This window comes from Octopus bimaculoides, chromosome 4, assembly GCF_046866305.1.
Source record: "Octopus bimaculoides isolate indiv1 chromosome 4, ASM4686630v1, whole genome shotgun sequence".
Lineage (NCBI taxonomy): Eukaryota > Metazoa > Mollusca > Cephalopoda > Octopoda > Octopodidae > Octopus > Octopus bimaculoides.
In genome coordinates this window covers 121,877,118-121,904,346 of record NC_142931.1, presented here as the reverse complement: position 1 = coordinate 121,904,346, position 27,229 = coordinate 121,877,118, and the positions used below count along the sequence as shown (strand labels likewise).

General features: G+C 38.2%; 1 long non-coding RNA gene across 1 annotated transcript in view; it reads left to right on the top strand.

Moving 5' to 3' along the window:
* Positions 1 to 26,147, top strand: part of LOC128247625 (uncharacterized) — a 63,438-nt gene extending 37,291 nt beyond the window's left edge. The window contains exons 2-3 of the long non-coding RNA XR_008264000.2: positions 24,416 to 24,617; positions 25,448 to 26,147. This is a non-coding gene — a long non-coding RNA (uncharacterized LOC128247625). The remainder of the gene's footprint in view (positions 1 to 24,415; positions 24,618 to 25,447) is intronic.
* The last annotated feature ends 1,082 nt before the right edge of the window (positions 26,148 to 27,229 follow it).

Genomic DNA, 27,229 nt, shown 5'->3' with positions numbered 1-27,229 from the left:
TCTGTTTTCACCGTTTTCTTGTTCTCTGCCTTCTCTGAATTCGTCAATGGAAATAGTGAAGTAATTCCAATTCTACATGTCTGAAGTGAAAGTCACGTGATCAATTCTACCACTGGTGTTGGTGGTGGTGGTGGTGGCGGCAGTGGTGGCGGTGGTGGTGGTTTGTTTGTTATCTTTTGGGCTATATAACACCGAGTAATAAAAGTTATCACGTAACTACCTAACAACCCGAGTATTTTGTTTTTTGATGCAGTGATTTAACCCTCGAAAGACAACTGAGGTCATGTATAGGACTGCCGATTCTTTTTGCTGGAAAGGGGACAAGAATGATCTCTTCGGGAATATATCATCATCAATGTCGTTGTCGTCGTTATCATCATCACCAACATCATCACCAACATCATCATCTCATCGTTATCAACATCACCACCACCACCACCACCACCACCACCATTAACATCATCAGTAGCAGCAACATCACCACCATCACTACCACCACTACCAACACCACTATCATATTAATCATTACTATTACTACTACTACTACTACTACTACTACTACTACTACTACTACTACTACTACTACTACTACTTCTACTGCTGCTGCTGATGTTACCACTGCTGTTGCTGCTACTATTATCACCACCAACATCATCATCATCATCATCATCATCATCATCATCATCATCGTCATCAACATCATCATCATCAATATCATTATCATCGACATCATCATCATCATATTCATCATTGCTTTCATCATTTTGACATCTACTTTGCCCTATTGTTGAACAGGTTGTCAAGATCTTAATTAGTTCTCATTTTGAATTACTGCCTGGAGGAGCATAAGATCAGGTTTCATGCCACAAGTTTCATTTTGGTATGGTTTCAAACGCTGGTAACCGTTCCTAGTGGAGGCGCATAGCTTAGTGGTTAGGGTGTTGGACTCATGATCATAAGATTGCGGTTTCAATTCCTGGACCGGGCGTCACATGTTCTTGAGCAAAACACTTCATTTCACTTGCTCCAGTCCACTCAGTTGGCAAAAATGAGTAACCCTGTGATGGACCAGTGTCCCATCCAGGTGGAGAATATACAGGGTGTCCACAAAGTCTGGGTACATGGAGATTAACACATACTTTAAGAAATTATTATTTCTTATATTTAATTGTTTATGTTATGATTTTATTTACTCCATGTACCCAGACTTTGTGGACACCCTGTATACACCACGGAAACCAAGAAATTGGCCCTTGTGAGTCGATATGACTTGAGAAAGTAGCTTTACTTTAACCCTTCCTAACTTTACCCACTTTATAAAGTATTGGGAATATTTTAACATGGTACTAGTATTACTGGGATTGTCTTCAGGTCTGCAAGGCCATAGACATTTGATAGCTGTATGGGTTTTCTTTTCTTTTTCTTTTTGTTCCACTCAAGAGGATGAAGATGAGAATAGTAGATTGCCAGAAGTATAAGACAGTCAGATGGCATGTCTTGCAGAATCTGTTCTACCTCTGTATATATCTGAGTTCAAATCCTTCCCTGTCACTTCTGAGAGGAATTGCAGCAGACAGATAGAATTAGCAATTTGAAAAACCATTGGAAACAGTTTCCTCAGTTCATTTGAGAGATCAGCTACCACCAACACTACTACCAGAACCACCACTACCAATATTTCTCAGCTCACTGAGGCAGTGAGCTAACAGAATCATTAGAATGTCAGACAGAATGCTTAGTGGCATTTTATCCATCTTTACATTCTGAATTCAAATCCACCAAGGTTGACTTTGCTTTGCAAGCCTTTTGGGGGTCGATAAAGTAAGTACCAGTTGAATACTGGGGTTGATGTAATTGACTAGCCCTTCCTCCGAAATCACTGGTCTTGTGCCAATTATTTGAAGTCAATATTTCTTAGCTCACTATATATAACATATTAACAACGATTTTAGAGTTATTATTCATGCCACACACATCCCCAAGTTGTTCATCACCCACTATATTCTTCTATGTATAACCCTGATCGTTTTATATTTCTATGGATTTGGATTAGAGTTAAAGCCAACAATTCTACCATCTTACTGAAACTAACATTAAAAACAATCACATCAGCTCAATATGCAATTTAATTCACTTTGGAGGTCCACATAAGATTTTCTTGTAAATTTTAGTTGCAATAAATGAGTTACACTTCTACAATACACTTTCTAATAACGTTTAGTTATAAAAACACAGTAGGCTTTTTCTAAACATCAAATGGCCATAGTGGTTCCCCTGAGTGAGATAGTAATCAAAGAGTTCATAGGACAAAAATGGTTGAGAAACACTGATTTAGACTAACATTGTTTACCAAAACTGACTGATAATTTATGTTGGTGTTAAAATAATGAATCTCATGCATGTAATATAAGTCTGTGTGAAAGATTATATGGATGTGGGAGGAGACAGAGACAAAATTTATGCTATTCATTTTCTTTTATTCATTTATTTGTTTCAGTCATTAGACTGAGTCATGCTGGGGCACTGCTTTGATGAGTTTAGTCAAAGAAATCAACTCTAGGACTTATTTCTACAAATGGTATTTATTTTATTGGTCTTTTTTTTTTTTTTTTCGTTTGACACGACTGCTAACTTACAGGGACATAAACAAACTATCACTGGTCGAGTATTGGTGGTTGGAGGGTCAAACACAAGCATAAAGACATACACATAAACACAGACACATGCACACACACACACACATACACACACACACATGCTCTATCAAATTCACTCATAAGGCATTGGTCAGCCTGGGTTTATAGTAGAAGACAGTTGATTAAGGTGCCATGCAGTGGGACTGAACCCAAAACCACATAGTTGTAAAGCTAGCATCTTAACCACACACCCAATGCCTGTACCTGTTTATATTCAAGAATATTTTACATATAGGCATAGGCATGGCTGTGTGGTTCAGTCTTACTGCATGTCACCTTGGGAAAGTGTCTTCTACTAAAGCCTCGGGCCAACCATAGCCTTGTGAGCGAATTTGGTAGATGGAAACTGAAAGAAGCCTCTGTGTGTGTGTGTGTTTGTCATTCATGACAAAAGGGGGTCTTTTGTTTTATGTAATAAATACCATTATATTTTCAAAAGATATTAAATTAAATAATTTCATATTACAGTTCGAGGTTAAAAATCTTGAAGCAGAATCATAAAACCACCAGGATTCCATATTTGAATAATGGAGGGGAGAAAATGTTTCAAAACTTAACTAATGGTTTATCAAAATTACTAACCTCAAGAAATAAAACCATTCATTGAAATTCACTGCTTGTTAATGGCAGAATTGTTATTGTTAGTGACGTTGTAGTTGTTTTCTAAACCTAATCTCTGGGGACGTGTAACAGTAAAACACATGAAAGCCTAAGCAACTAATATAATCACTCCTCATTAAAAAGTTCAAACTAGCAACGCTTATTAGTTGTATACACTTAAAATCATGCCTGGAACAAAATCCCTTTGAAAATGTACTTACATGAGTCAATAAACTAAAGTGTATCAAATTTCTTTTTGACACACGGTCTCCCACCTCTCCTATTTACTTGTTGTTTCTTTTTGTCTTAGGACATCAAAAATATTGTGTTAGTTCAAAAGTCTTACAACCGGGTATGAAGATCTTCCATACACATTAACTTATGTTTTTATATAAACCACAAGTTTTATTTTAAACAGAATTACTATTTTTCTTATGTCTTTATATAAGTAATGATTGATTGTAGATCTACTTCCAATCAACTCTAGAAATTGTGAATTTTATGAAATCTGTATCAATAATATACTTGCGAATTATTAATATAGGTGTAGGCGTGGCTGTGTGGCAAGAAGTTTGCTTCCCAAGCAGATGGTTCCAGGTTCAGTCCCACAGTGAGTACATTGGGCCTTCCCAAGGGGCCACACTCTTCCACTATATTGCCTTCTACTGAAGCCTTGATTTTGGTAAACAGTAACTGAAAGAAGTCCATTGTATATGTATACATGTGTGTGTGTGCGTGTGTGTATCTTTGTGTCTGTGTTTGTCCTCCACCACTTGACAACCAGTGTTGCTCTGCTTATGATCCGGTAACCTAGCAGCTCAGCAGATGACACTGATATAATAAGTAGTGAGCTCAATTTGTTCAACTGAAATTCTTCAAGGCAATACCCCAGCATGGTTGCAGTCTTATGACTTAAGTAAGAAACACAATAGTATCTTTAATTTCTAACTGCATTTTTGGTTTTAGCCCTTCAATAATAATAGCAGATAAAAAGCATGAGTGACCTTGTAGTTTCACATATCAAAATTTGAAACAATCTTTTACTATAAAGTTAAGTTTTCTATCATACAACATTCCGTGTTATTGGTATTATGTGGTTCGTAATCAACTGCGCCTTATATTTTAATAACAGAATATATCTTTTATAAACACGAAATGTTATTACCATCATCATTTTAATGCACACTTTTCTATGCTTGTGTGGGTCAGATGAAATTTGTTGAGGCAGCTTTTCTGCAACTGGATGCTCTCTTCCTCTCATCAACCTTCACCTGTCACCAAGCTAGTTAATAAGAGAATCTTAGGTATGTAGACAAAAAAGAGTCTTATGTATGTAAGTATTAACTTTTAAACTTGGGATAATTACTAGATTCTTACCAACTATAGCAGAATAAATAATAGTTATAATAAAATAATGTTAAAAGCACATAAAAGCACAAGCAGCTGTTATATAAATTACAGATGTTAAATCATTTTCAAGAAATTGTTAATAAGCAGAAGAATGATCATGCATTCATTTCTGGTTAGTTATGTAGAACATAGCTATAGCAATGAATGTCTGGGTATTGATGGAGTAGTTTTATGTATTGAAGGAAAACTTCCTTTTTATTGAAGCTAATGAAACAGGATATTTCACTACATGTTCTTATAAAAATGTTTATATTTTCTACCACATAGCAGATAGATATTGGTTTCACATTTTGGTAGAAGGCTAGTAAGTTTGGGGGAGGGGGAGGTTGATTACATCAACCCCAGTGTTCAACTGGTACTTTTTTTATGAATCCCAAAAGGATGAAAGGCAAAGTCAACTTTGATGGAATTTGAACTCAGAACACGAAAACAGACAAAATGCCACAAAGCATTTTGCCTGACATGCTAACAATTCTGCCAGCTCACTGTCTTTTAGCAGATATATATCAAGCTGTTGTGAATGATGCTGTTGTTTAACCTCAGGCTAACCTTAACCAAGCAAACCAACAATGATCAAAAGCATTCCCAACTTCTTTAGTGATATCTTATGATTACTGCTTTAATCCTTTTGATGCCAAACTGCCTGAAACTGCTCCTAGTTCTAAGATACAAATTCCCCATTTTAAAATGAACTTAAAATCTTCCATCAAAATTCTACATTAATTTTCTTACAAACACCAGCTTAATAACAACAAAGTTATTTTAATAAAGTCTTCATTATTTTCAAAATTAATTGAAACAAAGCAGTGGGTTTCAAGAAAAATATGTTAACAAAATGGTTAAAAAGAATTTGATGCAAGTCATTTCATTCTTTTTGCTGCTAACCCACATGAGACCACTCTGGTTCTGTGACACATATTTCCTGTTTAAAGTAATCTAAATTAAAACCTTCCATCAAAATTTCATGTAATGTTCCAAGCACCAGCTTGATAACGACAAATTCTTGTTCAAAATTCTTCATTGCTTTCAAAATTAATTGAAACGGGGGAAGTGTATTTCAACAAAAATATGGTAATAAAAGAGTTAATCAATGAAAAATAAAATTTGCTTCTAATAATATTGGTTTCAAATTTTGGTACAAGCCCAGCAATTTTGCAGGAGGGAAAAGTTGGTTACATTCATCTCAGTGCTTAACTGGTACTTATTTTACCGACTCTGAAAGGATGAAAGGCAAAGTGAACCTTGGCAGAATACTTTGTACAGGGTGGTAGTGTTTCTTAGCCCCAGGTTGGCCAAGCAAGAGCAAGCTATTAGTAAAAAGCATTCAAGACTTCAATATTTAATGTCCTTTTTATATTAAGACATTAAGGCAGTGCTCTGAAGAAAATTTGACTGCAATTTCCAGCAGGTTATATGATTGTCATATATGTCAGTCACAAACACTAAAGGCAAAGTCAACCTCAGTAGAATTTGAACTCAGAATGTAGAGCAAGATGAAATCCTGCTAAGCATTTTGCCCAGCATGCTAACGATTCTGCCAGCTTACCCCCTTCTTTAGGCCAGGTATTGAAAGGCTAAAACGTAATAAAGGGACAAGAACAAGTGTCTTGTTGTTGTGGAGGAGTTACACAGCTATTCCACTTTACCGAATAAGTCATTATCTAATTCAAATCTTCATTTTTACCATAAAGTATTAGGCACAATTACAAAAAATGTATAAAAATGCTAAGTGATAAATATTTATGTCAGCAAACTTCAGGCGTTGGTGTGGCTATGTAGTAAGAAGCTTGGACTCAGTCCCACTGCGTACCACCTTGAGCAAATGTCTTCTACTATAGCCTTCTACAATAGCCATGGGCCAACCAAATCCTTATGAGTGGGTTTGGTAGATGGGAACTGAAAGAAGTCCATCATATGTAAATAACATGTGTGTGTGTTTCTGTCTGTCTGTCTTTCTGTTTGTTTGCCTCTTTGTCTTTGTTCCCCACCACCACCTTACAACCAGTGTTGGTGTGTTTACCTCCTCATCAAGGAGCAGTTCAGCAAAAGAAACTGATAGAATAAGCACCAAGCTTAAAAATATGTACTGGGTGGTGGGGAGTGATTCATTTGACCGGAAAGATCCTTCAAGGCAGTGCCCCAGCATGACCACAGTCTAATGACTGAAATAAGTAAAAGATGGAAAAAAAAAAAATGATGAAATCTGAATTTATTTATTCATTTGAAGGAAGATAAATGAAACCTTTGTCATGACTTAATTATTATTAATACATTTCAACTGCTAATTATTTCTAATTACATAAAGAATTTAATTATTTTATTTCCCAACTGATTTTTTGAAAATATTCATTTCAATTCTCCTTGTATAAAACCATAACCATGGCAACTGTAAAACAGAAACATTATTAGAGTTGAATACTGCTCCCAAAATAGACCATGGCATGATCAGAAAGAAGCAGAGAGAAGAGAAAGAGAAGAAAGAGCAAGTGAGAGAGAGAGGAGGTGAAAGAAGGAGAGAGAGAGAGAGTGGGGGGAACAGATTAAGTAATACATATAAGTTACTCGTTATGTAAAGAGACTGGTAAAGCAAAAGTTTTATGGGATTTTTAAAACTAAAAATAGATGTGGAATGAAAGTTTTTGCTTTCTGTAGAGTCATTTTAAAACTATTCAATGAGATCACGTTGTTACAAATTAATTAAGATAAATGTGAGTTACTGAACATTACATGTCGTTGTTTCTCATTGATTCTGAGTTAAAAAGTTATCCGAGTTAAAAGTTATGACAAGTCTTATCCTTTTTAGGAGGACTTCATAGGTAACTGGTACAAAGCTGGTTATCATTACACCCAAAATAAAACCCTATGAAGAAATGACAGTAATGAACAAATTGTGATATTAAAAGAGAAATTAATTCAGCAAGCTGGCAGAATCCTTAGCTCACTGGACAAAATACTTAGTGGCATTTCCTCTGTCTTTTCACACTGAGTTCAAAATCCGCTGAGATTGATTTTGCCTTTCATCTTTCTGGGGTGAATAAAATAAGTACCAGCTGAACACTGGGGTTGATGTAATCCACTTAACTCTCACTGCAAAATTACTGGCCTTGTGCCAAAATTTGAAATCAATATTAAAAGAGAAGTTAAGGTGTTGAGCTGAAGAATTGTTTGCACACTGGGCAAAATGGTTGTGTGGCATTTCATCCATCTTCATGTTCCGAGAACAAATTTTGCTGAGGTTGACTGACTTTCATCCTTTTGGGGTTGATAAACTAAGTACCAGTTAAGCATTGGGGTCAATGTAATTGATTTATCCCGCCCCCCTTGAAATTGTTGGTCTTGTCCCAAAATTTGAAATCAATATCAAAAGAGAAGTTAAGGTGTTGAGCTGAAGAATTGTTTGCACACTGGGCAAAATGGTTGTGTGGCATTTCATCCATCTTCATGTTCCGAGAACAAATTTTGCTGAGGTTGACTGACTTTCATCCTTTTGGGGTTGATAAACTAAGTACCAGTTAAGCATTGGGGTCAATGTAATTGATTTATCCCGCCCCCCTTGAAATTGTTGGTCTTGTCCCAAAATTTGAAATCAATATCAAAAGAGAAGTTAAGGTGTTGAGCTGAAGAATTGTTTGCACACTGGGCAAAATGGTTGTGTGGCATTTCATCCATCTTCATGTTCCGAGAACAAATTTTGCTGAGGTTGACTGACTTTCATCCTTTTGGGGTTGATAAACTAAGTACCAGTTAAGCATTGGGGTCAATGTAATTGATTTATCCCGCCCCCCTTGAAATTGTTGGTCTTGTCCCAAAATTTGAAATCAATATCAAAAGAGAAGTTAAGGTGTTGAGCTGAAGAATTGTTTGCACACTGGGCAAAATGGTTGTGTGGCATTTCATCCATCTTCATGTTCCGAGAACAAATTTTGCTGAGGTTGACTGACTTTCATCCTTTTGGGGTTGATAAACTAAGTACCAGTTAAGCATTGGGGTCAATGTAATTGATTTATCCCGCCCCCCTTGAAATTGTTGGTCTTGTCCCAAAATTTGAAATCAATATCAAAAGAGAAGTTAAGGTGTTGAGCTGAAGAATTGTTTGCACACTGGGCAAAATGGTTGTGTGGCATTTCATCCATCTTCATGTTCCGAGAACAAATTTTGCTGAGGTTGACTGACTTTCATCCTTTTGGGGTTGATAAACTAAGTACCAGTTAAGCATTGGGGTCAATGTAATTGATTTATCCCGCCCCCCTTGAAATTGTTGGTCTTGTCCCAAAATTTGAAATCAATATCAAAAGAGAAGTTAAGGTGTTGAGCTGAAGAATTGTTTGCACACTGGGCAAAATGGTTGTGTGGCATTTCATCCATCTTCATGTTCCGAGAACAAATTTTGCTGAGGTTGACTGACTTTCATCCTTTTGGGGTTGATAAACTAAGTACCAGTTAAGCATTGGGGTCAATGTAATTGATTTATCCCGCCCCCCTTGAAATTGTTGGTCTTGTCCCAAAATTTGAAATCAATATCAAAAGAGAAGTTAAGGTGTTGAGCTGAAGAATTGTTTGCACACTGGGCAAAATGGTTGTGTGGCATTTCATCCATCTTCATGTTCCGAGAACAAATTTTGCTGAGGTTGACTGACTTTCATCCTTTTGGGGTTGATAAACTAAGTACCAGTTAAGCATTGGGGTCAATGTAATTGATTTATCCCGCCCCCCTTGAAATTGTTGGTCTTGTCCCAAAATTTGAAATCAATATCAAAAGAGAAGTTAAGGTGTTGAGCTGAAGAATTGTTTGCACACTGGGCAAAATGGTTGTGTGGCATTTCATCCATCTTCATGTTCCGAGAACAAATTTTGCTGAGGTTGACTGACTTTCATCCTTTTGGGGTTGATAAACTAAGTACCAGTTAAGCATTGGGGTCAATGTAATTGATTTATCCCGCCCCCCTTGAAATTGTTGGTCTTGTCCCAAAATTTGAAATCAATATCAAAAGAGAAGTTAAGGTGTTGAGCTGAAGAATTGTTTGCACACTGGGCAAAATGGTTGTGTGGCATTTCATCCATCTTCATGTTCCGAGAACAAATTTTGCTGAGGTTGACTGACTTTCATCCTTTTGGGGTTGATAAACTAAGTACCAGTTAAGCATTGGGGTCAATGTAATTGATTTATCCCGCCCCCCTTGAAATTGTTGGTCTTGTCCCAAAATTTGAAATCAATATCAAAAGAGAAGTTAAGGTGTTGAGCTGAAGAATTGTTTGCACACTGGGCAAAATGGTTGTGTGGCATTTCATCCATCTTCATGTTCCGAGAACAAATTTTGCTGAGGTTGACTGACTTTCATCCTTTTGGGGTTGATAAACTAAGTACCAGTTAAGCATTGGGGTCAATGTAATTGATTTATCCCGCCCCCCTTGAAATTGTTGGTCTTGTCCCAAAATTTGAAATCAATATCAAAAGAGAAGTTAAGGTGTTGAGCTGAAGAATTGTTTGCACACTGGGCAAAATGGTTGTGTGGCATTTCATCCATCTTCATGTTCCGAGAACAAATTTTGCTGAGGTTGACTGACTTTCATCCTTTTGGGGTTGATAAACTAAGTACCAGTTAAGCATTGGGGTCAATGTAATTGATTTATCCCGCCCCCCTTGAAATTGTTGGTCTTGTCCCAAAATTTGAAATCAATATCAAAAGAGAAGTTAAGGTGTTGAGCTGAAGAATTGTTTGCACACTGGGCAAAATGGTTGTGTGGCATTTCATCCATCTTCATGTTCCGAGAACAAATTTTGCTGAGGTTGACTGACTTTCATCCTTTTGGGGTTGATAAACTAAGTACCAGTTAAGCATTGGGGTCAATGTAATTGATTTATCCCGCCCCCCTTGAAATTGTTGGTCTTGTCCCAAAATTTGAAATCAATATTAAAAGAGAAGTTAAGGTGTTGAGCTGAAGAATTGTTTGCACACTGGGCAAAATGGTTGTGTGGCATTTCATCCATCTTCATGTTCCGAGAACAAATTTTGCTGAGGTTGACTAACTTTCATCCTTTTGGGGTTGATAAACTAAGTACCAGTTAAGCATTGGGGTCAATGTAATTGATTTATCCCGCCCCCCTTGAAATTGTTGGTCTTGTCCCAAAATTTGAAATCAATATCAAAAGAGAAGTTAAGGTGTTGAGCTGAAGAATTGTTTGCACACTGGGCAAAATGGTTGTGTGGCATTTCATCCATCTTCATGTTCCGAGAACAAATTTTGCTGAGGTTGACTAACTTTCATCCTTTTGGGGTTGATAAACTAAGTACCAGTTAAGCATTGGGGTCAATGTAATTGATTTATCCCGCCCCCCTTGAAATTGTTGGTCTTGTCCCAAAATTTGAAATCAATATTAAAAGAGAAGTTAAGGTGTTGAGCTGAAGAATTGTTTGCACACTGGGCAAAATGGTTGTGTGGCATTTCATCCATCTTTATGTCCTGAGTGTGGAGGCGCAATGGCCCAGTAGTTAGGGCAGAGGACTAGCATGACAGTCAAAGTAAACTGGATCTTCAGAGAGAATTTCTGGGAGGATTTTCAAAGAGAATATTGCTTTCAGAATCATCATAGCTGAGAAGTAGGAAGTTGGAGTATTTTATGATGTTGCAAGTTGGTAGAAACTCTTTCAAGAGAAGAAAATTCTTGAGATTTGGAAGATTAGAAGGCTTAAAGACTGGTGTGATATATGAAAGTGTCCTCTACTTTTGAGCAAGAATTATTCAAATTCTTTGCTTCTAATAGCCTTGTAAAATGGGTGAGTGGTAAGGAATGAAGATTCTTCTATACTCACAGGCACCACCTTTCAGAAGCTGGAATATAAATTGTTGTCTAGACAGCAGAAAATGGTTAGAAAGAAGAGAGATTTGTGGATTAGACAGGAATAAGATGTATGGTTTCTATATAAGTAGGTATCAGTGAGGTGGTGGTGGTGGTGGTGGGGATGCGTGGTAGTGGCGACATTGACTGGAGTGGTGGTTGTGATGGTGGTGGTGGTGGTGGTGGTGGTGGTGGTGGTGGTGGTGGTGGTGTTGATAGTTGGAACACAGACTGAATTACAGTCTACAAATATTTGTGTTGAAGACGAAATATTTATACAATGGATTGATTGTATTTTCTCATTACTGTTGTTGTTGTTGTTGCTGTTGCTGTTTAGCCCCAGGTAAACCTGGTTCAGCAAGCCTGAGATCAAAGGCTTTCTAGTCATAATAGTTCCATCCTCTTTTGCATATAACTTGTTCAATACATCCTTCCTCTTTTCCTGTTTGTTTTTTGGGGTTTTTTTGTGGGGGGGATATTGGTGTGAGATTACAAGGATTCCAAGACAAATGGAAGGAGAAAAGGAGAGGATCATGGAACATGGTTCAAATGCTTACAACAGGGTGGCCTCTTCTAAAAGCACACAGAATACCAGTCATAGTGTAAACTGGGTGATAAGTTAAGACTATCAACCAAGTAGGTCATGGAAGGGTTTTAAACAAAGAAGGCATAGAGCAAATATAATGTAGGGAATCATGGATGCTATGTCTAGCAGATTGAGAGACTGCTTAGAAGCTTCTTCATTACCTCATTTATTTCTGATGTTGTGGTTTTGATTTGAAAATATAAATAGGCACAGATGTGGCTGTGTGGTAAGAAGCTTGCTTCCCAAGTATATGGTTCCAGGTTCAGTCCCACTCTGTGGTATTTGAGGCAAGTGCCTTCCACTATAACTTCAGGCCAATCAAAGTCTTGTGAATGGATCAGGTTGATGGAAACAAAAAGAAGCCCATTATACAAATATATATGTGTGTGTGTGTGCCTTTTATGGGTCATTGGCATGGGCGCCTTTTAAGCACCACCAGGTCAGATGAATATAATCTATTAGGTTGATCCACTACTCGTCTGCTACTTATTTTATGAACTTGGAAAGTATGAAAATTAAATCAACCCTATTGTGGAATGAAATGATTAGGCACAGCTGTTTGGACACTGGTCATTTAGCATGATTAACTGGACATAGAACTTATTTTGACAACAGTACTTTTTGTGAACAAGAGTCAAACACACACACATATACACACACACACACAATCACACACACACACACACACGCACACAAAGTTAATGGGAGAGAGAGAGAGATTGCAATGTATTAACTGAACACAGTTGACATAAGCACTTGCCCTTTCTTTATACACAAAATAAGGAATGTGTTCACACACATAGATAGAGAGACAGGCAGACAGACAGACAGACAGACAGGCAGTGACAGGCAAAGACAGACAGATAGACAAACAGACAAATAGAAGGGGAGAGAGGGAGCGAGAGAATGACAGAAAGCCACCACCACCACCACCACCACCACCCCCACCCCCCAAAAAATTGAAGCATTAAAACATCTGATGTCAAATAAATCAGTGTTGAATCAGTGATGCCAAATAAGTGGCACCAAAAGAACTGTGCCAAAACACACCGTACCAACCCCATTGGGGATTATATTCATAACATAAATATCATCATCATCATCATCATCATCATCATCATCATCGTCATCATCATCATCGTCATCATCATCATCATCGTCATCATCATCATTTAACGCCCATTTTTCATGGGTTGGAAGATTTGACAGGAAGGCTGCATTAAGCCCTACTCTCTGCTTTGACTTAGTTTCTACAGTTGGGTGTCCTTTCTAATGCCAAACACCTTACAGAATATAATTCATGATATAACAATATCTTTTACTTTTTACTTGTTTCAGTCATTACACTGCGGTCATGCTGGGGCACCACTTTGAAGAATATTTTTTATTAGAATGAATTAACCCTTGTACATTTTTTTCTTTAAGCCTGGTTCTCATTCTATCAGTGTCTTTTGCCAAAGTGTTAGATTATGGGGACATAAACACATCAACGTAGGTATGTACATATATACATATATGTATATATGTGTGTGTGTGTGTGTGTGTGTGTGTGTGTGTGTGTTTGTGTGTGTGCGTGTGTGTGTGTGCATTGCTTACCAACAACATGGTTCCAGGCTCAGTCTCACTACATGGCACCTTGGGCAAGTCTCTTTTACTATAGCATGAAGCCATAGCAGAAACTAAAAGAAGCCCGTCGTATATGTGTGTGGGTGTGCGTGTCTTTGTGTCTCTGTCCCCCCATCACCGCTTGACAACCGGTGTTGGTGTGTTTATGTTTCCGTAGCTTGGTAGTTTGGTAAAAGAGACCGATAGAATAAGTACTTGGCTAAAAAAATAATTTCAGTGGGATGGATGGATTTGTTCGACTAAAAACCCTTCAGGGTGGTGCTCCAGCATGGCTGCAGTCAAATGACTGGAACAAGTAAAAGAAAGAATATATATATATATATATATATATATATATATATATATATATATATATATACGCATGTGCACACATTCATCCATACATACATAAAAACACTCATAAATGCATACATATATGTGTGTGTGTGGGTGTATATATATATATATATATATATATATATATATATATATATATATATATATATATATGAGCGGGCAAGACATTTAAAATCAGCGCATTAATTGTCCACGTTAGTGGTCGACGTTATTTTTTAAAATGTACCTTAATCCCCTGAGATTGCAGATAATATTTCTGAATCTCTTTGATTCTTTAGATGTGCTGGCCTCCTGATAATTAATCGATATTAATTAATATATGACTAATTACCAGATTTTATAATAATATTTTACCCATTGCCCATGTTCTCATACTGAATATATAAGATGCAGTAAATATTTTCTGCGGATATATTCCTGGAATTAGCGCGCCAAAACGAAGACTTTTGAATTTTACCATTAAGCTGTAATTAACAGAACCATATGCATGCGCACCCATGGTGGTGGGCAACTCTGTATACGATTCTGATGATTACGGTTAAATTACAAATCAGGCTGATGAGGAATAGACAAATGGTAAGAATTTGTTAAATCCGAAACTAGTTCCTGTTTAATAATGCTTTTTTAGGTGATTTTAAATGTCTTGCCCGCTCACGTTTTTAGTATGCTGCTATATTTCATGTTGAGAACAATTTAGGTTTTAATAGACACAAGATGTGATCTATTTCTAGCGCATTAATTGTCCACGTTAGTGGTCGACGTTATTTTTTAAAATGTACCTTAATCCCCCGAGATTGCAGATAATATTTCTGAATCTCTTTGATTCTTTAGATGTGCTGGCCTCCTGATAATTAATCGATATTAATTAATATATGACTAATTACCAGATTTTATAATTATATATATATATATATATGTAGAAGGCTGAAAAAGAACACACGAGTTGATATATATGGAAAAAAAGTCAAGGTAGAAAATGCTAAAATAATTCAGGCTATATTAATAGTATATATATATATATATATATATATATATATATATATATATATATAAATAACATAAATCCTGTTCTATCTGCGTGTGTATATGTGTAAAAGATTATAACGGCCGTACAAACGTCACTAAGGGTACATTGATAGAAATAAGAAACAACTCTTAGCCACGGGTAAGCGTTTATCTAATGACTGACAAGGGAGACAAGCACCCTACAGTCACATTCCAGTTAATCGATGAATGCTTGTCCGTTTTGAATCTTAATTCTAGCAATGCTGGTGCTAATATGCACCTTTAGTCACAATTCCCTGGTCACATGTTTCCGGTTACTAATTCCTTTCTTCCTTGGCTATCGCTGAGCAAACACGCGAACTTACTTCGTCCCGCTTTCAGTTCGTGCCTCATAGCGTTCATATACACATAATTTTTCACGTCTGGCCGCATGGCCTTTTCCGTTTGTTTTCCTTTCCGTTTGTTTTCCTGTCTTGTTTTTTGTCCGCCACGACATTCCTCCATGGCACAAGTTTAATTTGTGTATACAAATTTAATTTGCGGTCCATGGGAAGAGCCATTTTAACGATGCGTCCTGCCCTGCTCTTCGAAACGCCGATGTTAAAATGGGGGTAGCTGATGAAGGAAAATGTTCTCTATGTGGCCTGTGTGTTTTCTGTACTCTGGTTATTATTATTTTCTTGTCTACGTTTTGTTTGCAATGTCCTGTACCCAGATATGCGCCTATATATACAGGTAAACGTAGGTATGCACATACCTGTACGTATATATGCATATACTCATTTATTATTTGTTTTATATATATATATATATATATATATATATATATATATATATATATATATATATATATATATATATACACACACATACATTCATGCATATACATATATATATTATTTCATTCTTTTATTTGTTTCAGCCATTTGATTGCAGCCATGCTGCACCACAGCCTGAAGGGGTTTTAATCGACCAAATCGACCCCAGGATTTATTCTTTGTAAGCCTAGTACTTATTCCATCGATTTCTTTTGCCGAACCGCTAAGTTACGGGGACATAAACGCACCAACATCGGTTGTCAAGCAATGGTGCGAGGACACACATTGACACAAACACACAAATACACACACACACATATACCTATATATATATATATATATATAAATATATACGACGGGTTTCTTTCCGTCTATCAAATCCATTCACAAGGCTTTGGTCTACCCGAGGCTATAGTAAGAGACACTTGCCCAAGGTGCCACGCAGTGGGACTGAACCCGGATCTATGTTGTTGGATACAAGCTTCTTACCGCACAGTCACACCTGCGTCTAAAATATATATAAGGGGGTTATTATGTATATGTACACTGTTTTTCCTATGTATAATGGAATTTCAATACAAGAAAACGGATTCAAAGTTTAGGAATAACTTAATAATAACCAAAGCGACAGCAAACTGGTGAAACGAAAATGCCAAAACGCGAGGTTATTAATGCAAGGGAAATAACTTCCTAAATTTATGGAACAGTTAGTTTTTGATTGCTTCCCTTAACATGTTAGCTAAACATTATGCCTTCGAATACATTTTCCTAAACTTTTATGATTATATTAAAATAAAACGATTCTACAACTAGATTTATAAGAATAAATACCCAGTTAATGATAAAATGATCTAGTACCATATCCGTATTCTAATTTGATTGTTGTATATTATCCACTGAAGTAAAATATGACATTGAACAGTTGAAATTCCATTTGTGTTTTCTCGTTCATTTATTTTCCTTTTGGCGCGCGCGCGCGTGTTTCTTTTGCCGGGAAAAATAGTTAAAGTGAAAAATATTCTGTATATAATTTAAGAAAAATACAGCTATACTTCAACTTACGTCGGTAATTGGTTCATGAAAAAATTGGGAGCACGAAAAAATATTTAAAAAAATATATTAGTTTAATAAACGATTGTTACATATTTTCGCATCTATGCTTTGATTTTCCACTTCAGGATGGGTTATAGGTGTCTGTTTTTTAAAAATTTCATGCTTTTAAATACATGCATGTTCGCGCACGCACATGTGTCTGTCTGTGTGTGTGTGTTTGTGCTTGTGTTTGCCAACCGCTCCCATCCCCCGCTACTACTTGAAACCTATATTGGTTTGTTTACGTCCCCATACACACCGATAGAATGAATTGGGGTCGATCTGTTCAACAAGCCCATTCAAGACGCTATCCCAGCATGGCCGCAGTCCAATGACTGAAACAAATAAACGATTAAAAAAATTACAAAATGACTATTAAAATTATATTTCTTTGCAGTTTTACTCTTAAATGTTGACTTCAAATTTTGGCACAGGGCCAATAAGTTCAGCGGAAGGGCAATCGATTACATTCACCCGAATGGTCAACTGGTACTTATTTTATCGATCTTAAGACAATGAAAAGCAAAGCCTCGGCGGCATTTCAACACAGAACGTACTGACGGAGTTTTACTATTAATATTGGTTCTGTATTTTGGCACGGAAAAGGGCTAAGTCGATTATATCCAGTCGATTATATAACTGATACTTATTTTATCGACCCCGAAAGGTTGAAATGTAAAGTCGACCCCGGTAGAGTTTGAACTCAGAAAATACAGTCGGACGAAATGCCGCTAAGCATTATACTCGGAGTGCTAACGATTCGACCAGCTCATCGCTTTAGTTTTACTATTAATATCTTTTTTCTATTACAGGCAAAAGGCCTGAAATTTTGGGGGAGAAGATAAGTTGATTACATCGATCCCAGTGCGTAACTGGTGCTTAATTTACCGACCCTGAAAGGATGAAAGGCAAAGTCGACCTCGGCGGAATTTGGACTCAGAACGTACTGACGGACGAAATGTCGCTAAGCATTTTGCCCGGCCTGCTAACGATTCTACCAGCTCACCGCTTTAGTTTCATTAGTATTGAAACATGTGCAAGGCGGTGAGTCGTTTCGAGGTCGAAAAATTAAGTACCAGTTTGGTACTAGGGTCAGCTAATCGACTGGTCCCATCCCCAAAATTTCGTGCCTTGTGCCTAGAGTAGAAAAGAATATTGAAACATGTTAATTGCTAACACTATTTTTTTAGTTTAGTTTTTGAAAAACTGAGGTACCCGGTAGTGATTGGGTATTGTATTGAAATGGCATGAGACAGAAGCCTATAGTTTGAGGAAGATCTTGCTCTTTGATTCAAGCATATATATAAACATGCATGAAGTTGTTGAGTGCTTTTTGAAGAAAAAAATGGCTGTTATATCTAGCATACTGAGATATACTCTTTACTCTCTTTTACTCTTTTACTTGTTTCAGTCATTTGACTGCGGCCATGTTGGAGAACCGCCTTTTTAGTCGAGCAAATCGACCACAGAACTTATTCTTTGGAAGCCTAGTACTTATTCTATCGGTCTCTTTTGCCGAACCGCTAAGTTACGGGGACGTAAACACACCACCATCGGTTGTCAAGCGATGCTGGGGGGACAAACACAGACACACAAACATATACACACACACACATACATATATATATATATACATATATACGACGGGCTTCTTTCAGTTTCCGTCTACCAAATCCACTCACAAGGCTTTGGTCGGCCCGAGGCTATAGTAGAAGACATTTGCCCAAGGTGCCACGCAGTAGGAATGCACCCGGAACCATGTAGTTGGTAAGCAAGCTACTTACCATCCAGCCACACCTGCGATATGTGGAAGATACTATATGAAGGCAAGTGGTCTAGTAGTTAAGGTATCGTATCCACGATCTCACGATCGTGCTTTCGATTCCTGTACCGGGCGGTGCCTTCTGTTTTTGAGCGAAACGCTTCATTTCACGTTGCTCCAGTTCACTCAACTAAATTAGTTATCCTGAGACGGATTGACATCCCGTTTAGTGAGAATGTCGAGTATCTGTCCCTTATACGCTATTTGCGTGCTCGCCTTGACACTGGAGGGGGCATTAAGTGAAAGGCGGCGAGCTGGCAGAAACGTCAGCACGCCGGGCGAAATGCATAGCGGTATTTCGCCCGACTTTACCTTCTGAGTTCAAATTCCGCCGAAATCGACTTTGCCTTTCATCCTTTCGGGGGGGGGGGGGGGGCGATGAATTAAGTACCAGTTACGTACTGGGGTCGATGTAATGGGCTATCCCCCTCCCCTCAAATTCCAGACCTTGTGCCTATAGTAGAAAGGCTTATAGGAAAGCTACAGCAATATGAGGAAGCGCATTGTGACAAGCGGTATAGAACAACATCCGAAACTCCGGTCGATACCGTAATGTGGAAGCTCCTTCTTCGGCTGATTTAGTAGGATATAATTTGAGTTTAAATTCGCTGCTAATTCTGTCATTGTGTTGTTGCAATGTTGATGTCCCTTTGTTTAACTGTTTTATTGATTTCATTTTTGCTATAGTTGTTATTGTTGATGATGCTGTTCTTTAAGACCATTCAGTTCCGAAAAATAACATTTGAACCGAAAATCAATGAGGTTTCTCGTATCCTTTCTACTACAAGCACATGGCCTGAAATTATGTGGGAGGGGGCTATTCGATTGCATCGACCCCAGTAGTCAGCTGGTACTTATTTTATTGACCCCGAAAGGGTAAAAGGCAAAGTCAACCACGGCGGAATTCGAACTCAAAACTTAAAGATGGACGAAATGCCACTAAGCATTTTGTTCGACGCGGTAACGATTCTGCCAGCTCGTTGACTTATTTTATTCTTTTCTACTCTATGCATAAGGCCCGAAATTTCTGAGAAGAGGGCCAGTTGAATTAAATCGATCCCAGTGCTCAGCTGGTACTTATTTTATCGACCCCGAAAGCATGAAAGCAAAGTCAACCACGGCAGAATTCGAACTCAAAGACGGATGTAATGCTGCTAAGCATTTTGTCCGACGCGGTAACGATTCTGCCAGCTCGTTGACTTATTTTGTTAATAAATATCGGTTACAAATTCTGGCACAAGGCCAGCAATTTCGAGGGAGAGGGTAAGTTGATTACATTGACCCCAGTGTTCAACTGGTACTTATTTTATGAACCCCGAAAGGATGATAGGCAAAATTGACATCGGGAGAATTTGAACTCAGATCGTAAAGACGGGTGAAATACTTCTATAGGTTGGTGGGTTATACATCATTAGATGTACACCTGACTTTCCTATATTAAATTAAAATATGAACGGAACGCTGAACTCCAAACTTTTAACACAAACAACATTTATTCAAGGTGGAAAATATACATCTTTAATCTTATTTGTTGAGACGTCTTCGGTGTGTGAGAACATGGTTGTTGGGACGTTGGTATATTGATGTGAGCTGTCTAGCGTGAGTTCGAAAGATGGAGAGACAGCTAGACACGTCCTTGCTCAATTGCTGGCCAGCAAGAAAGAGATCGATCAAAGCGGGAAAGCTTGGTTGTTGAATTCCACGCATGCGTGAGACTACGCATGCGCACGGCGTTACTACAGGGCTCCCCTCGCCAGTGTGGAACGCACGATAATATAATTTTTTTGTTGGAACGCCTGAGGCAGGATGGCCACTGAAAACCACCCACAAGATGTAGCACAAACACACACAAAGAAAAATGAAAGAAATGAATGTGCACTCGTGAGAACATGCATGCAATGTACAAATGAAAGAAAATGTGTGAGTGCACAAGTGTGTGTGTGAGAAAAAACACAGAACATATTAAAAGCGTCTGTAGAGACAAAAAAACTATATGTCCAGTTCGTAAAAGAATTACACAAGTTGATTTAGAATGTCTGTACTCAGGAAGTCGTGGTCAGTTGGCAGAGCTATAGTTGAGCATCAATGCGAGATTGCGACCGGTTACCTGGTACTAAATATCCTAGTCGGCTAGCTCTGACTGTTGTGCGTGAGGGGAAAATTCCACTCATACAGTGAAGATAAAACCGAGTGTGTTGATCTGGTGTGTCCCTGGTGGTGGGGTTGTTGGCGCACGACATTGTGGTAGACAGTAAGTACATTGATGGAGAAGACGTCGGCGCAGGAACTGTAATATAGCTGTGTTCTGTATGTGTGGTGGTAATGATGTTGACGGTGGTAATAATGTCATGTTGAAACTGTTGGCGACGTCGGGGGAATGCTTGTAGTTGGTAGTAGTAGTTGTTGTCGTCGCGGTGGTAATCTTGGTTGAACGAAGCTGGTGGCGAAAAGGCTGCTTGGTGATGATGGTGTTTGAAGAGGTACGCTTTTACAGATGGTCGTACAGAGATAATCTCTGTACGACCATTAGCGTCGACCTTGATGAGATTTTTAACCCAAGATGAAATTGTTCGCATGTGACGATAGAAGATGATAAACACAACCGTATAAAATGAATAACAAGAGATATTTAGTGTGGCATAAAAGATGTATGTGTATGTGAGAGTGTGAATGCGACATATAAGAACATAATAAAAGACAGGCCGTCTATATGTATGTGAGATATTACAGCAGATAGAAAGTCAGTACACGTGAGAGTTTTATACCAAGTTCTTGAGTACACAATTGGAAGTATCGCAGGCTGTAATTCTTGTCTGTTTATTATCGTGGTGAAGCTAAGTCACCTAACAGAATCGAAGAAAGAGATTTGCCGCGGTGGTTTAGTTTGGTGTACATAGTAAGTCGTGTTGACTATGGTTGGAGATGTTGGTGGTCATCGTTGCTTGGTAGTTCAGATTTCGTGGCTGCAGTTGTTCGTACTCGGGGTCACCACTTTATAGGAATATTGGTTATCAGTTATATAGAAATAGTTGTTATTGTAGCTCAGCGGGCTGCGTGTTTGAATCACATCGGGGTCACCACTTTATAGGTTGGTGGGTTATACATCATTAGATGTACACCTGACTTTCCTATATTAAATTAGAATATGAACGGAACGCTGAACTCCAAACTTTCAACACAAACAACATTTATTCAAGGTGGAAAATATACATCTTTAATCTTATTTGTTGAGACGTCTTCGGTGTGTGAGAACATGGTTGTTGGGACGTTGGTATATTGATGTGAGCTGTCTAGCGTGAGTTCGAAAGATGGAGAGACAGCTAGACACGTCCTTGCTCAATTGCTGGCCAGCAAGAAAGAGATCGATCAAAACGGGAAAGCTTGGTTGTTGAATTCCACGCATGCGTGAGACACGCATGCGCACGGCGTTACTACACTTCTAAACATTTTGCCCAACGTGCTAACGATTCTCGCCGGCTAATGAGAAATCACATATGAATTGAAAATATTTCATTTTCCTAAATATTTTCCCTTTGAATACTTATAAATGTAGATAACTCTACCTACAATTTCGTCTTTGTGTCTGGTTTGCAAGATTCTTTATGTGAATTCGTGTGTTGAAGCAAATTTTGCTGTGTCTGGGCAGAGTCATATTGTCTCAATACCCTATTATCTAACTCATTCACCGATTCGATTTCCACTCATTGACAAAGTTGCAAAAGCAACGAAAATTTTAAAAGAAAAAAAATATAAATAATAAATGAGTGAAAATCGATTCGGTGTGTAAGATAATAAAACATTAAGACAATATGACTCTCCCTAGACACAGAAAAATCTACATACAATAATATACGTATTTCCCTATTTCCATCTCAATGATATTTATTTATTTTAAAACAAGTACTAGCTGAGCACTGGGTTCGAGGTAATCGCCTAAGCCCGAACTTGCCGGTCTTGTGCCAAAATTTGAAACTCATACTACAGGCAATTCTCCATTCTACTGTAGTGATTCTCAAAGGCACATCGCAAAGCTGTGTTGCAGGCAATTAAAAACATATTTTAACGCTTTAAAAAATTCATACGAAAGTTTGAACTTCTTGAGAAAACATGTTTTGCATAATTTTGTAAAACAAAACCAGGTGTGTCTAAGTCTTCTATATTCTGTTTCTAAATTTTAATTTTAAAATAAGTTGTTGATTTTTTATACTTTCCATATGAAATGCGTTTTTTACCACCACCCCACCCTCTCACTTTTTTTTAATCTTCAGAACTGAACGTGTCAAAAGCAGGATAAAAAAAAAATAACGAAAAATTAACGCTGGTGTACCTTTGAATTACAGGCACAACAGAAACAGGAAGTAAGAGTGAGAGAAAGTTGTGGTGAAAGAGTACAGCAGGGTTCGCCACCATCCCCTTCAAGGAGAAGACGATTGCTAGGAGTTAATATGTTGTCAACGTAGAGAGAGTTATGTCCCCTAACTTGCAAGTGTAAGATTGTAACTGTGCTTGAGTGACATTTCGTCCGTCATTACGTTCTGAGTTCAAATTCCACCGAGGTCGACTTTGCTTTTCATCCTTTCGGAGTTGATAAAATAAGTACCAGTTCATCATTGAGGTTGACGTAATCGACTAACCCACTTCCCCATGCTACTGGACTTGTGCCAAAATTTAAAACCAAAATTTTATAACATCTATAAGGCGGCGAGCTGGCGGAAACGTTAGCACGCCGGGCTAAATGCTTAGCGGTCTTTACGCTCTGAGTTCAAATTCCGCCTAGGTCGACTTTGCCTTTCGGGGTTGATGAATTAATTACCAGTTGCGTACTGGGGTCGATCTAATCGACTGTCCCCCCCTCCCCAAAAATTTTGGGCCTAGTGCCTAGAGTAGAAAAGAACCGTTAACATGCCGGGCAAAATGGTTAGCGGCATTCCGTTCGTCTTTGCGTTCTGAGCTCAAATTCCGCCGAGGTCATCTTTACCTTTCATTTTTTTGCGGGGGTCAGTAAAATAAGTACTAGTTGAGTACTGGAGACGATGTAATCGACTTAGCCCCTTGTCAGAAATTGTTGGCCTTGTACCAAAATCTGAAACCAATATCTACCCAAGAATAGAAGGCAGTGAGCTGGCAGAATTGTAACGGCACCGGGCAAAATGCTTAGTGATATTTCATCTGCAGTTACGTTGTGAGTTCAAATTCCGCCGAGGTCGACTTTGCCTTTCATCCTTTCGGGGTCGATAAATTAATTACCAGTTGCGCACTGGGTCGATGTAATCGACTTAATCCCTTTTTCTGTCCTTGTTTGTCCCCTCTATGTTTAGCCCCTTGTGGGCAATAAAGAAATAAGAATTGTAACGGCGTCGGACAAAATGCTTCGCGAGAATTCGTCCGTCTTTATGTTCTGAGTTCAAATTCCACCGAGGTCGACGTTGCGTTTCATCCTTTCGGCATTGATAAAATAGTTTCAGTTGGAACTGGGGTCGATGAAATCAATTTGACCCCTTTCCCCGAAATTGCTCGCCTTGTGCCAAAATTTAAAACCAGTTTTTTTTTTTTAATAAATACCGAAATATCTTTTACTTATTTCAGTTTTTGGACTGCGGCTATACTGGGGCACCGCCTTGAAAAGTTTACTCGAACAAACCTCTTGGTGCTTATACCATCAACCTGTTAAACCGAACCGTTAAGTTATGGGGACGCAAACAAACCAACACCAGTTGTCAAGTGGTGTTGGGAAACAAACACAACACAAACATACAAACACACGCACATATGTGTGTGTGCGTGTGAGGTAAGCTTCTTTCAGTTTTTATCTACCATGTCCACTCACAAAGCTTTGGTCAGCCAAGGGATATAGTATAAGACACTTGCCCAAGGATTGAAATCAAGCCCAAGTGGTCTGGAAGCAAGTTCTTAACAACATACCAACGTCTGCGCCTATGAGCTAAGAATAATTTCTTTGGGTAGAAGGCCAACAACAATATCTTTGAATAACTCATAAAAAATGACTCAGTAGTGTCCTTCATTAGACGCTAAATCTTCTCTCTCTCTCTCTCTCTCTCTCTCTCCCTCTCTCTCTCTCTCCCTCTCTTAAATTCATCGGGATTCTTTCATTTACGAACATTACTGCTTCGCGTGCTAGGCGTCATAAGGTCACTTACCTGGATTCTATGGCGTATAAGTGACTTGGACCTCAACATTTTCCCCGAACAGGGTGTTAGTCCATCGCAGGGTTATTTACAGCTGAATGGACTGGAGTAACGTGAAATGAAGTGTTTTGCTCAAGAACACAATTTGCTGCTCTGTCGGGAAATGGAAATCCCAATTTTGACACGGGGCCACGTTCCTTCAACTTTTATTTATGATCTAAAATTAATTTCTTAATGTACACAGCTAACAGTAATTAAAGATTTCATTGATTAACTTTTTAAATTTTAACCAAAAGGGACAGTCATGTCCCTCGTTAGACGCTATATTTTCTTTACTTTTATATTCCTTAGAATTCTTTTTACATTCACATTTTTTAGCGGTTAGTCAAGAAGGGAAAGACATTGACCACAGCCCTTTATTTATTTATTTATTTATTTATTTATTCATTTATTTATTTATTTATTTATTCAGATCTACCAAGACTAGTGGAAAGAAAAATACGCGAAGTTATCCTTCCTCCAATAACCCGACCCAAAGTGCTTGCAACAGAGTAAACTCTACTAAAGACACAAAGATCGGGTGTTTGAGTTCACCCAGGTAGCAGATTAAGTCAACCGTCTCAGAATTCAGAGCACGAAGAGCCAGAATGAATACCACAAGGCATCTCTCTGATGCTCTACAATTTCTTTTCTACTATGGGCACAAGACCCAAAATTTGGCGGGGAGAGGGCCAGTCTATGAAAGAGTACTATTCTATGAAAGAATACTTTCGTTACAACTCTGTAGTCTTGTCATATGAGCAATAAATTCAACTGTTTTTTACAAGAGCTCCTTCTTGTTTACATGCTGTTGAGCATTACCAATCGTTTAAGTGTGTGTGTGTGTTCATGTATGTGTGTAGTTGTTAGTTTGTTGTAGTGAGCATTCTTATGCATCGGTAAGGGGATGTTTGTGCATTTATGTGAAGAGTTAGGTACGTGTGTATGTGGGCGTGTGTATGTGTACGTGTTTTGTGCGTGTCCGTAAGTATGCGCGTGTGTGTGTGTGTGTGTACGTGTGAGAGAATTTATATCTGCTTTATCTCTTAATCTGGCAAATACACTGTATTGTTCACATTTCTGTTTATTTGACACTGAGCAAACACACACACACACACACCTACGCACATAAAAACGCTTACCAGAGCTACAAACTCTCTCTCTCTCTCTCTCCTATACATATATACACACACACACACACACATTCATACACGAATACATGCACACATAAACTAAAACGATTGGCAGTGCTTAGCAACATATATAAACAAAACGACGCCTTTAAAACACAGTTGAACGTAATACTCGTATGATTTGATATATAGAGAAGTGACGAAAATATTCTGATCCTGAATGTAAAAATCCAATAATATTAAATCTTTTCTACTATAGGCACGAGGCCTGAAATTGGGAGGGAGGTCGCTTATCGATTACATCGACTCCAGAGCTCAATTGATTTTTATTTCATCGACAGCAAAAAGACGAAAGGCAAAAAATTGACCTGGGCTGAATTTGAACTCCGGACGTAATGAGTCAGAAGAAATTCTGCAAAGCATTTTATCCGACATCCTTACGATTCCGGCAGTTTGCCGTTCCCGATAATATTAATAATTCTTTCTAATACAGGTACAAGGTCTGGAATTTTGTGGGAGCGAGGGAGGGAGCTAGTCGATTACATCGACTCCAGTGTCTGACAGGCACTTATTTCATTGACCCCGAAACGATGAAAGGGAAAGTCGACCTCGGTGGAATTTGAAGTAGAATGTAAAGTCGGACGGAGTGCCGCTAAGCATTTTGTCCGGCGTGATAACGACTCTGACAGTTCACCGTCCTGAACAGAATAATAATAATAATAATAATAATAATAATAATAATCCTTTTTACTAAAGTCACAAAGCCTGAAATTTGGGGGGAGGGGACGCAATGCTGGCGTGCTAACGATTCTGCCAGCTCGCTGCCTTGGGTGTTCTTTTCTTTTCTACTCCAGGCACAAGGTCCGAAGTTTTTGAAAAGGGGTGTCAGTCGATTAGATCGACCCAGTACGCAACTGGTACTTAATTCATCGATTAAAGGCAAAAGTGACCTCGGTGGAATTTGAATTCAGAACGTAAAGACAGACGAGATACCTATTTCGTTATTGCTCACAAGGGGCTAAACATAGAGGGAACAAACAAGAACAGACGAACGGATTAAGTCGATTACATCGACGCCAGTG